Raw genomic sequence first — 12,990 nt, forward strand, 5'->3', positions numbered from 1 at the left:
AGTCTTTGCAACCTTTTTTTTTTCCTCTAAAGAGTGATAATAATAGACTTTGTATTGAATGGTGACAGAAATTGAGATGGTTGGGTGGCATCATCAACTCAATGGACTTGAATTTGAGCAAACTCTAGGAGACAGTAAAGGACAGGGAAGCCTGGTATGCTGCAGTCCATGAGGTTGTTATAGAATCCGGAGTTGCAAAACACTCCTCTTGAGGACACTCAGACTAGTGGAGTACAGTTTATTACATCAGTGGGTCCAAGGGGAATCGGTTCCCAATAAGGACCCAGTGATTTTGGAGGACTTGGTTTTATACCCCCTGCTACTTGAAGGCAATGGCACCCCACTCCAGTGTTCTTGCTTGGAGAATCCCAGGGATGGGGGTGCCTGGTGGGCTGCCGTCTGTGGGGTTGCACAGAGTCAGACACGACTGAAGTGACTTAGCAGCAGCAGCAGCTACTTGACTGGTTCAGTTCAGTGGCTCAGTTGTCCCCAACTCTTTGCAACCCCATGGACTGCAGCGTGCCAGGCTTGCCCGTCCATCACCAACTCCAGGAGCTTGCTCATACTCACATCCATCGAGTTGGTGATGCCATCCACTCATCTCATCCTCTGTTGTCCCCCTCTCCTCCCACTTTCAGTCTTTCCCAGCATCAGGATCTTTTCAAATGAGTCACCTCTTCGCATCAGGTGGCCAGAGTATTGGAGCTTCAGCTTCAGCATCAGGCCTTCCAGTGAATATTCAGGACTGATTTCCTTTAGAATGGACTGGTTGGATCTCCTTGCAGTCCAAGGGACTCTCGAGTCTTCTCCAACACCACAGTTCAAAAGCATCAATTCTTTGGCTCTCAGCCTTCTTTATGGTCCAACTCTCACATCCATACATGACTATGGAAAAAACCATAGCCTTGACTAGACGGACCTTTGTCAGCATAGTAATGTCTCTGCTTTTTAATATGCTATCTAGGTGGGTCATGGCTTTTCTTCCAAGGAGCAAGGGTCTTTTAATTTTATGGCTGCAGTCACCATCCACAGTGATTTTAGAGCCCCCAAAATAAAGTCTGTCAATGTTTCCATTGTTTCCCCATCTATTTGCCATGAAGTGATGGGACTGGATGCCATTATCTTCATTTCTGAACATTGAGTTTTAAGCCACAACATGACTGGCTACACGTTAGTAATTAGTTTTACAACATGCAGGTGCAGAAGAATTAACAATTACAACTTGAAGGTGCAGGTGCTGTCGTTAATCTGAGACAGCCTGACCTTTACTTCCACTTTCTGTTTGCCATCTGTGCTGCTGCTGCTGCTGCTGCTGCTAAGTCGCTTCAGTCGTGTCTGACTCTGTGCGACCCCATAGATGGCAGCCCACCAGGCTCCCCCATCCCTGGGATTCTCCAGGCAAGAACAGAGTGGGTTGCCGTTTCCTTCTCCAATGCATGAAAGTGAAAATTGAAAGTGAAGTCGCTCAGTTGTGTCTGACTCTTAGTGACCCCATGGACTGCAGCCTACCAGGCTCCTCCGTCCCTGGGATTTTCCAGGCAAGAGTACTAGAGTGGGGTGCCATTGCCTTCTCCATGCCCTCTGTGAGGAGGGGGTTTAATTCCTCTTGGCCCTCTTCCCAGTGGCCCCAACATTTCCCCCTCTATATGTTCATCTTATCTTTAAGGATGGGTAAAGGTCATGGGTCATTATTGTTCCAGGGACAGTGAAGCTGTAGCAAAGCTGTCAGTCTAGAGGTTACACCCTGAGTTATACACTGGAAAATTCAAGGCCTAAAATTAATACAGTGATTAACAGAATAATCGCAAAAAGATTTCTCCACCAGTCACCTTTGGTCCAAGAAAATACTGATAACCAAAAAGGAAGATTACTATTAGACATAGCTTTTACCTCAGATGTCACCTCATGGCCTTAATTAATTTGGTTAGAGTCCAGGCTACACCAAGAAAGAATCGACAGGTTGTGAGTTACCAAAGGAAGAAACGTTTCTCGTTGTTGTCTCAAGAATGACCAGAGGTGGCTGAAGTCCCCTCTCTGCAAGGGAGACACCCACCAAGGAAGTCCGTCTATCACCGACAAAGGTGTGGCCCCACAAACCCAACAGTTCCAAGTATTACAGAAGTTCCCATACGAGTGGGCCCAGGACAGGAACACATTATCCTGAGTTTGTAGTCCTGGTAGGGTCGTCGTGCTGAACAGGAGAGCATCTGCTGCTCCCAATCCTTTACCCATACTAAATCTCCTGGCAAGTATGGGTGTACATTAGTGCCAAGAGAAAGTGGAGTTCTCTCCTGAACATAGGGGGTGATGTCATGGATCACCTTCCCTAACTGTTCCAGATGTCGAAACATCTCCATCCTTCCTCTTTGTAATAGATTTCCCTTTCAGTTCAGTTCAGTTCAGTCACTCAATCGTGTCCGACTCTTTGAGACCCCATGAATTGCAACACGCCAGGCCTCCCTGTCCATCAGCAACTCCCGGAGTTCACTCAAACTCACGTCCATAGAGTCGGTGATGCCATCCAGCCATCTCATCCTCTGTCATCCCCTTCTCCTCCTGCCCCCAATCCCTCCCAGCATCAGAGTCTTTTCCAGTGAGTCAACTCTTCGTATGAGGTAGCCGAAGTATTGGAGTTTCAGCTTTAGCATCATTCCTTCCAAAGAACACCCAGGGCTGATCTCCTTTAGAAGGGACTGGTTGGATCTCCTTGCATCCAAGGGACTCTCAAGAGTCTTCTGCAACACCACAGTTCAAAAGCATCATTTCTTCGGCCCTCAGCTTTCTTCACAGTCCAACTCTCACATCCATACATGACCACTGGAAAAACTATAGCCTTGACTAGATGGACCTTTGTTGGCAAAGTAATGTCTCTGCTTTTTAATATACTGTCTAGATTGATCATAACTTTTCTTTCAAGGAGTAAGCGTCTTTTAATTTCATGGCTGCAGTCACCATCTGCAGTGATTTTGGAGCCCCAAAAAATAAAGTCTGACACTGTTTCCACTGTTTCCCCATCTATTTCCCATGAAGTGATGGGACCAGATGCCGTGATCTTCGTTTTCTGAATGTTGGGCTTTAAGCCAACTTTTTCACTCTCCACTTTCACTTTCATCAAGAGGCTTTTGAGTTCCTCTTAATTTTCTGCCATAAGGGTGGTGTCATCTGCATATCTGAGGTTATTGATATTTTTCCTAGCAATCTTGATTCCAGCTTGTGCTTCATCAAGCCCAGCGTTTCTCATGATGTACTCTGCATATAAGTTAAATAAGCAGGGTGACAATATACAGCCTTGACGTACTCCTTTTCCTATTAGGAACCAGTCTGTTGTTCCATGTCCAGTTCTAACTGTTGCTTCCTGACCTGCATATAGGTTTCTCAAGAGGCAGGTCAGGTGGTCTGGTATTTCCATCTCTTTCAGAATTTTCCACACTTTATTGTGATCCACACCGTCAAAGGCTTTGGCATAGTCAATAAAGCAGAAATAGATGTTTTTCTGGAACTCTCTTGCTTTTTCCATGATCCAGCAGATGTTGGCAATTTGATCTCTGGTTCCTCTGCCTTTTCTAAAACCTGCTTGAACGTCTGGAAGCTCATGGTTCACGTATTGCTGAAGCCTGGCTTGGAGAAATTTCCCTTTACTTCCCAAATAACTGGGGGAGGCCTCCCGAATATTGTCTCAGAGGGAATACCCATGTGACCGGGGGGTCGCCCTGACCCTCATTAACACTGACGGCAGCGTGTCCATCCAGGGGCGCCAGTTTCTTGCATCCATTTTGCCAGAGTCACCTTGATAGTCTGGTTCATTCTCTCAACCATTCCTGAGCTTTGTGACCTCTATGCTGTATATAGTTTCTTTGCAAACCAGTTGGAGTAACTCAGCCACAAATGCTGGTCCATTATCTGATCCTATGCTCAGAGGGAACCCAAATCTAGGAATGATGTCTCTCAGCATACATCGGGCCACTTCCTTTGCTTCAGTCTTGGTGGGGTAAGCTTCCACCCATCTCGTAAAAGTACATACCATTACCAGCAAATATTTGTATCCTCGGCATGACTTTACCTCAGTGAAGTCCACTTCTAGATGTTCAAATGGAGGGGTCCCCTTTAACTGTATCCCGGGAGGCATAGTCTCCTTGGGAGCCGGGTTATTTTTGGCATAGATTATGCATCGGAGGCTTACATCTGTACACAAGCCTGTTAGAGGTGCTATGACAAAATAGTGGAAATCCGCAACCAATTGAAATGCCAACCGAGAGGGGTCGAAGTCTCCCATCTGAGAGTTTGCACCATCCGTCCTCCCACAGCATTCCTTGCTCAGTTCGTGCGCAGGTGGTTTCTTCCTTGCCATCAGCTGGGGCTGCTTGGGCGGTTAGTAGGCTAGACACCACAGGTGTCGCCGTAAGCTTGGCTGCTGTATTGTCCTGGGCGGCTGCTTGCTTTGCCATTCGATTGGCCAGAGTCCCTTTTGCCTGAGGTGTGTCTGCCCTTTGGTGGCCCCTACAGGGTATTACTGCCCCTGCAGCAGATTCCCACACTGCTTCCGACAGAAGCAGAGTTTCCTCTTTATTTTTTATCTCTTTGCTAGATGCAGTCAATAGCCCCTTTCATTATTTATGCCTCCGTGTACACGTGAGGTAGTGAAGGCATGCCGTGAGTCAGCATGTGTATTTACCTTCTTTCTTTTAGCCAGTTTTAGGGCTCGTGTAAGTGCCCAGGGCTCTGCTCGCTGAGCCGACCAGTGTGTGGGGCGTCATCCTGCCTTGACTGCTGGATCCTTTGTGGTCACCACATCTTCAGTTTCCCGTGTCCCTGTCCCAGGTAGTTGGTCCCATCTGTGTTGTAAGTCTCAGCTGGTTGACTTAAGGGGACATCTCTGAGGTCCGGTCATCTAGAAAAAGACTTCCTCTAGCATCTCCTCACAGCCATTGGGAGGGCCTTGGCTCACCGGCAGATAAGTTGCTGGGTGGTTGCACCTTTATTTGGGGGCTTTCACAATAAAGTTCTTGATTAGCTATTTGTGAAAAGCCAGGTATCCAGATCTGGCAAAACCCTACGGCTCCCAAAATTTCTCTCACTTGCGTTTTGGTAGTAGGCTGGCTTGTCTGATTGCTCACCTGTTTTCCTTCTAAGCCCAAGGCACACCTCCTTTGCTTTATAGCAAATCCCAGGTACTTTGCTTCAGTCTGCCAGATCTGGGCCTTCTTCCACGATACTTGATATCCAGCCTGGTCCAGCAGGCTCAAGGGAATCTTACTCCCAGCATTGAGAATGAGTCTCTGCCATCAGGAGTAGGTCATCCACAATTGTAGGATCTGACACTTAGTAGCATCCAATGGGAAGGAGAGGAGATGTGTTGCCAGGGTTTCCTCAAATATCGTAGGGGAATTTTAAATCCTTGTGGCAGCTGAGTCCAAGTCGGCTGGGTCTTCTGACCTGTCCCGGGGTCTTCCCATTAGAAAGCAAAAATTCTTTGGCTAATTGGGGCCACTCTTGTACAATAGAAAGCACCTTTCAAGTCCAAACAGGTAAAATACTGGGCATTAGGGGGCATTAGGAGGCATTAGGCTTAGCAGAGTATAGATGTTAGGGACATTTGGCTATAAGGTCACCGTCGCCTCATTTCCTAACCTCAAGTCCTGAACTGGCTGCTAATCTTTTCACCTGTCCATCTTCATCGGGAGGATAGGGGTGTTCCGTGGTGATCGATGTTCCACCAGTATGCCTGCTACCTTTAGCCTATCAATGAGGAGCCTGATTCCCTCCCTGGCAGCCAGTAGTATAGAATATTGTTTTTTCCTTATGGGCTGGGCCCTCACCTTTAACTCTTATTACCGGATGGTGGTTTTTCACTAGTCCAGGGTGGGTACTTTCAGCCCATACTTCAGGAAACAGCCTTGTTAGGGGTTCCAGGGCTCCCCCCTGCCGATGACTGGTGTAGTGTCCGTTCATCTTCTCTTGGTAGCAGCTGGCTGCTTATTGAGATCTGGGCAGCCCAGCACAGCTGCCAGGAGAGCTATGTTTTGACAGGACCTTCTATCACTCTCCTTTTGTTTTTTCTCAGCCTCTTTATAGTTTCCTGATCCCAACTGACAAAAACTTCATCAGCAATTTCTGTCATTTGGATGCTGGTAAGATCCAAGAACCCCTCCATCTTTTGGAGTTTCCTTCTAATACCTGGATACAACTGGGTCACAAGGGTGGCATTTCTTTGGTTTTCAGAGGTCTCTGGGTCAAAGGGGGTGTATTGTCAAACGGCTCACACAGTCTCTCATAAAACTCTGTGGGAGTCTCGTCTGCCTTTTGGATCACGACGTTAGTCTTGGCCATGTTAGTAGGCCTGCAAGCCCCCTTCTTGTATAATGGCCGTCTTATGCCTTTCCAAGGGTCGCTTACCTTGGTCGGTATTGAAGTCCAGTCTGGTCTTGTGTCAGGAGTGGCTCCTCAGGCCCAACTTTCAGGGTCCAGTTGGCCCTCTGGTGCGTTTCTTGGAGTCACTTATGTGCCTCTGTGAGGGTCCAGTGTCTCTTTTCCATACTGAAGAGGGTGAGGAGAAGCTGGGCTGTGTCATCCTACACTGGTCGGTAGGTCCTGAAAATAGTCTCCATTAGATGAATCATACCCTGCGGCTTCTCAACCATACCCTGCAAGAGGGGCGTGCCTTTGCCGGTTCAAGAGACCCGTGGTAGAGAACGGCTGATAGTAAAGAGCAGTGGGGCCAGGATGGGTGTGTCCATCTCGCCCCACCTGTGGTGCCACTTGGACCTCCCTAAGAGGCATTTGCAACACCTCTCTTTCTTAGGGTTCCTTCGTAGACCTCAGCCACCTCCAAACACTTGGCTCTCCCTTTTCCCTCTTCTAAACTGGGGAGGGGTGGATATAATGTTGGCACAGTAGGAGAGAGAGAAACCGCCTCCACTGGGGGAGGCGGAGGAGGAAAGCCTGCCTCCTGTCTCATCCCTTCCTCTTGTTCTGGGGGTCCACCTCATGTTCCCCAGTATGGAGGGGAAGGTGGGAGTTCCTCCTCCTCCGAATCATAATATATTTCCTTTAACTTTTCTTGCTTGGGTTCTGCCTGTGCCAGAAAAATCTCGCTTTCTCCTTTTCCAAGATAACATACCTGGGCCCAAAGGGATGGTTTTTGTGCAGTGAGTAGCCATGAGTACAGGAACTGGTCTGGGTGGCTTGGCTATCCAGTTACCACAGAGTACACAGCCTGAACTTTGTCCAATACTAGGGTTCCCTCTGAGAGCCATCTCACCCCAAAGGATGGCCAGTCTATCTCACAGAAGGTTCCAAGCTTGTCTGGGGTTAACTTTATACCATGGTCTCCTCCAAAGCCCTTTTTGAAGTTTTTAATCATGCATTTAGGAACGGTTGGCTTGGATTCTCTACTACCCATCCTGTTTTTCACTTTCCTCCTATCACTTACAGCAAGTCCAACTTCTAGTTCATTGCTCCTTTGCCAGGGTCTTGTACCCCAGCCACCATCATGCCTCCACTCAAAGGAGCATGACAACGGCCACTTTACCTCGGCTACAACCGGGATGAAAAGGGCCTTACCTAACAAGTCTTTCAGTGATATTACCTCTCATGTTTCTCTGTCAGCAGCCAACGAAATCCAATCAATTAAGGCTTCTACGTACTCCTCCTTGCACAAGTCTGATCCTGGCAAAACCCAGATCTGTCTTACATGGGTTGGTGCAGACAAATGTACCCCCAGAGCCCCACTTCCCAGTCCGGTCCTAAACAATGTTCAGGAGGTCCCTGAATCCCTAAGGAGAACAGGAGGGTGTTGCGGCAAAGGGGACAGTCCTTTGGAAACCAGAAGATAAAAATTTGTGTTGATAAACAATCAGCACAGATTCAGTTAACAGAGTTTTACTTATTTCAGTAAATTCCCCACTGAGCCCAGGAGGACACAGCCACCTCAGACTCATCCAGCCCCAAGGGGTCGATCAGGTCCCTTTTTCCGCTATTACAGAGGGACCTACCTGCGTGCTTCCCTTCTGTCATCCACAGTCTCGTGAAGTCTGCCTAGAAAGACAAGTCACTAAAGCGAGAGCTGATCCGAGGGAGGAGACACCTTCCCCTTCCCAAGGCTCTCGTCCCAGCGAGCCACAGGCGGAGGCTCCATGGGCCTGTCTCTCCAAGGGCTTCCTGGCCAACACACCAGAAATGTAGAATCCAGAGTCGCAAAACTCCCCAGAAGACACTCAGGACAGTGGAGTACAGTTTATTACGCCAGCGGGTCCAAGGGGAATCGGTTCCCAACAAGGACCCGGCCGATGATTGCGGAGGACTCAGTTTTATACACCCCTGCTCTGCATAACTGGTTACGTCAGTAATGTTTCACAACATGCAGGCACGGGAGAGTTAACAGTTACAACATGCAGGTTCAGGCGCTATCGTTACCCTAACTGAGACCACCTGACCTTTGCTTCCAGTCTTTGCCATCTGTGAGGAGGGGGTTTAATCCCTATTGCCCTCCTCCCGGTGGCCCCAACAGGGTCACAAAGAGATGGACACGACTGAGCAACTGAACAACAATTGAATGGTTGGGCAGTGCTTTGCAGTTTGGGAGCCATATTCACTAGCTTTGTTGAATTTCAGCTTTATACAACCCTGTATGAAGGTGTACACAATTTCCACTTCGGAGGTGATGTGCTTTGCCCAAGTTACGGGCTGCTACTTACTGACAGAAAGTGCTAGAACCTTGGTCTTCTTAGTCTCTGTATCAAGTCCCCTCCAGACACCGTATGGCTCCTCTCTGTCTTGGCTCTGCCCGCTGTGGACCAGCACAGCCATCCCCTCCTCTGGTTAGGTGGAGGAACGTCGTTAGAGTTGGCCCCACCCAGCCAGGAGAAAACGGCAGCATGTGACACTGAGCAAGCCACGCTGGGCCTTAGTCCAGGGGCTGCCCCACCCTCTAGGCCCAGCTCCAGCTGATGTATTTGTGCTGCCCTTAGGTAATCGCAACCTTCCTCTTCCTGGCTCTCCATCCTGGATGGACAACCTCTGCTGCCGGCATCCTGCCCTCTGGCTGTGCCTCCCGTCTAGTTGTGGCCACGTGTGGCCATGGGGGACACGGATTAGCAAGACCCCCCCTCAGGCTCCACGTCATCTTCTGCCCCATCAGCTGCTCCTGTCCCAGGCATGCCGCCGTCAGTGCTTCCCCGGGAGGCTGTCCAGCCTTCCCCACAATCGGAGGCTTGGCCAGAGCAACACTGGACCAGGTCCAGAAATGGAGGGATACCACTGAATCAGAGGGCAGTGCTCCCGATTAGAGCAGTTTCCCGATTAGAAACTGCTCCTGATCACCCCCAACATTGATCACTTGTCGTTTTAATCTCTGTTTTATAGGATGTCAGTAAAGTGGTGGCTTGCTTTACATACCCTGCAGAGGTCTGATGAGTCTTTCCATTACCACAGATAGCATTTTTTGATGGACTTTCAGAGACTATCTTAACAGTGCTCCCTAAGCAGGTTTGGGCAGGTTTGGGCATGTCTGTGCTTCAGTGAGAGGCAAAGCACGTAATTCCAAGCTTCAGTGAAAGGCAAAGCACATATTCAAAGATCTGTTCGAGTCAAGAAGCCAGCATGGCAGCTGTCATTGATTTGTGCTTCCACTTAAAACATTTAAGAGAGAAAACCTGCCTGGTATCTAGAAGAAGAGGAGCTATAATCCAGGTGTTACACGAGAGAATTTTCTCCTTGTTTTTAGAACCCTTCAAGGTGAGGAGACAAACCTCTGAGATGAAGGATCAGCTGAGAGTATTGAAGATGCCCTACCATAGAAGGACAGGGAAGGGCTTCCCTCCTCCCCTGCCTGGCCTTGCTGCCAGGAGCCGCATGCAGTGTGCTTTGAGGAGTACACGGGGCTGTTCATGACCAGCAGAGGGATGCGGGTGGTGAGCACAACTTTCTGCTTCATCTTTGGGTTTAAGTCCCATGAGAAAAACTAAAAAACATTAACGGCAAAAGACAGGAAAGTACCTAGGATTTGTCCTGCAGCAATCTTTTTACATAACACACCTTCCTGTCCACTTGGGGACTTTGCCTAAGGGAGGTCAGTTGAACGATCACAACTCAAGTCTTAATAAATTCTTGCAACAAGAGCTATACACATACACACAAAGCTACATGCGTTATTCCAAATGGTCTGCCACAGCCTCTGATAGCCAGAGCATATCATGATTTCATATTTATTTGACCATTCTAAATATCCTGTTTAAGTTCAAAATGATGTAATTAAATGTGGATGGTAAAGGAATAAAATGGGGTGACTTGCTCTCTCAGTGGTCTGACATCTCTCTACACCCTTCCAGCCAGTCAGGGGTGTGCTGGCAACAACCAGCTCCCCCAGACCCCTCAAAAGAAGCCCTGATGTCAACATTTATAGATTTCCTTGGTGTAAACATTCACTTTGGCTAATCTGAGCTACCAATTTGCTATCATTGATCATGGAGTTAAGCAGAGATACGCACAGGCCTGTGGGAGCCAGTTCCAGCTCAGTCACTGGACTCAGACAGCTGTTTCTAAAAGTAGTCTGCGTACAGGAGAGCTCTGCCTTCTTAATCCCCTGCCCATCTATACCGTTTGGTGGTGAGCCACAAATGTGTCTCAAGCTTATATGGTGCATCCCCTCACTCTAAGAGCCCTAATGAGTTCTAATGGGGAAGCAGACACTGAACAACTGATGAGTGAGTTTTGTTTTGTTTTTTTAATTGTGAGGCATCATTCAAAGGCATTTTCCCTCCAGTCATAACTCACGCACTGTGAGAAGATCTCAGCATCACCATTCTCAGCCAGGAGGGAGCCTTGGTGCTCACGTGGTTATAAGGTTACTCTTCCTTCTGCACATGAGGAAACCGAGCTCCACAGTAAGATTGCTAGTTTGTCAGTACCCCTCCCTAGAGAGGCAGAAATCTCCAGGCTCTTTGTGAAAAAAATACAGAGGAAAGAAACTTGTCTTGCACCCCAGTGCAGCCTGAGCAGCCTTGTGGGTGTCCTCTGAATGAGCAAGCAGGATGTGGAGGACTGAACATGTTTTGTGTGCGCACTGCCCAGGACTCGCCTGCTGCAGATCAGCTACACATGTACAGTCTTCAGAAGATGAGTGTTTTTCCTTCCCAGTGTTAGCAGAGGACCTTCTCAGTTAGGGCTGAAGGCTGCTGACCTCAGTGCTGGATTACGTAGCTGTGATTATCCACAAACATGTAACCTGGTCCATTTTTCCACCCGTGAGGCCTGCCCCCTCCCTTTGCCTAGAGTGTGGCCAGCAGTGTGTGAGCCATGGTATTTATCTAGAGCAGTTGTTCCCAAGCTGTGGATCTCAGGATTCCTTCACTCTTAAACACGACTGAGAAGCCCAAAGGGCCTTTTTGACATGGATCATGTCTATCAATATTTACTGTGTTAGGTAAATACAGGAAGGCATTGTCTTCCCAAATACAGGTTAGTGTAAAGCAGGAGCTGCATTCATGCCAGCTGGACAGCCGCTCCTCTCAGTCAGAAACTGGAGGCCTGACTCTCCCTGAGCCTGGGAGGGGCTCGGGGCCTCTCTTGCTGTCTCAGGGAATGACACTTGAGAATCCCATGGAACATACAGGAGCCCTGTTCAGGCTGGTGCAGACAGCTTTCCTTCATCAAGAACATCAGGGCCGGTCCCTAAGACTCTGCGACAGGGAAGATGTGGCTGGTTGGGCTAATAACTAAAGATCAGGAGGTGTGGGGGGCCCTTTCTCTAATATGAGAAGGTGACTGATGAGCAAAAATGATAACACAGACAGATCAAATTTAAGAAAAATTAAACCTTTCCTGGTGTTCCTCCACATCACACAACTCCTGTGTGTTCTGCCACCCTTTCCTGTTGGAGACCCAGAGAGAGCTGGGGATGGGTGTGGGCAGGACAGGGCAGAGAGGCACTGTGCTCCCACTCCATGGAACCTGGGTGGGAAGAGCTGTTCCCAGGTTAACCCTGCAGCAGAGTGTTGAGGCCAGGAGGGCAGGCGAGGATGGGAGTGCGTGGAGCCCCACAGGGGCCCGCTGATGGCTTTCCCGCAGTGGGGTAATGTGTGCAGGGCGTGTTTGGGGAAGGTTTGCTGGGGGGAGAGGTAGAGCAGCAGGAAAGAGATGAACACAGGACAGGAAATCAGAAAAGGCTATTGCTGTCCTCATAAATCATATTCTTGCCTGGGAAATCCCATGGAGCGTGATGGGCTACAGTCCATGGGGTTGCAGAGTTGGACACAACTGAGCAACTAACACTTTCACTTAAACTAAGTTCAGGTAAACCAATCAGAGTCGGACACGACTGAGCGACTTCCCTTTCACTTTTCACTTTCATGCGTTGGAGAAGGAAATGGCAACCCACTCCAGTGTTCTTGCCCGGAGAATCCCAGGGACAGGGGAGCCTGGTAGGCTGCTGTCTGTGGGGTCGCACAAAGTCGAACCTGACTGAAGTAACTTAGCAGCAGCAGCAAACCAATCTGGGTTGATGAAATGCTTTCTCACAGGGCTGGGGAAGAACACTGGAATGTATCTTCCTCCCTTTGCGGAGACCGAATAATCAAGGTGAACGTTTTCCTCGTGGCTTTGGTGCACTTCTGCCTTTGCTGAGGCCATTAATTCTCACCTGGGTCCATGCGTGGCCTCAACTGAGCATCTCTTTCTTCAGGCCCTTTTCTGCTCCCTGGAAACACACTTCCCCATCAGTCACATTCCAGAATGGGACGGGGAGGTGGGATTTGACAGGCATCAACCTCACAGGCCTCCTGAACAAAAGAAATCTTTCCATTTTGTCCTAGTACCAGCTTTTTTGTGAAAATCAGGATGTTGAGAGCATTTTATTTTAACCTCTTTTTGAGAGGCGACTGTTTTGTATAAAAGAAAATGCCTGTTGCTCCCCAGTGTGTATCAGAGTACTGCCTATGGTTTAAAAGTACAGTAAGTCGCCCATATATGAAGCTTCAAGTTCATATATGAACTTTC

The 12,990-nt window shown here is 48.6% G+C and overlaps 1 protein-coding gene across 6 annotated transcripts in view; it reads left to right on the forward strand.

Annotated features, from left to right (window-relative positions):
* TBC1D1 (TBC1 domain family member 1) overlaps positions 1–12,990 on the forward strand; it is a 226,123-nt gene that overhangs the window by 192,274 nt on the left and 20,859 nt on the right. The window lies entirely within an intron of this gene.

The sequence above is a fragment of the Capra hircus genome, chromosome 6, assembly GCF_001704415.2.
Source record: "Capra hircus breed San Clemente chromosome 6, ASM170441v1, whole genome shotgun sequence".
NCBI classification, from domain to species: Eukaryota; Metazoa; Chordata; class Mammalia; order Artiodactyla; family Bovidae; genus Capra; species Capra hircus.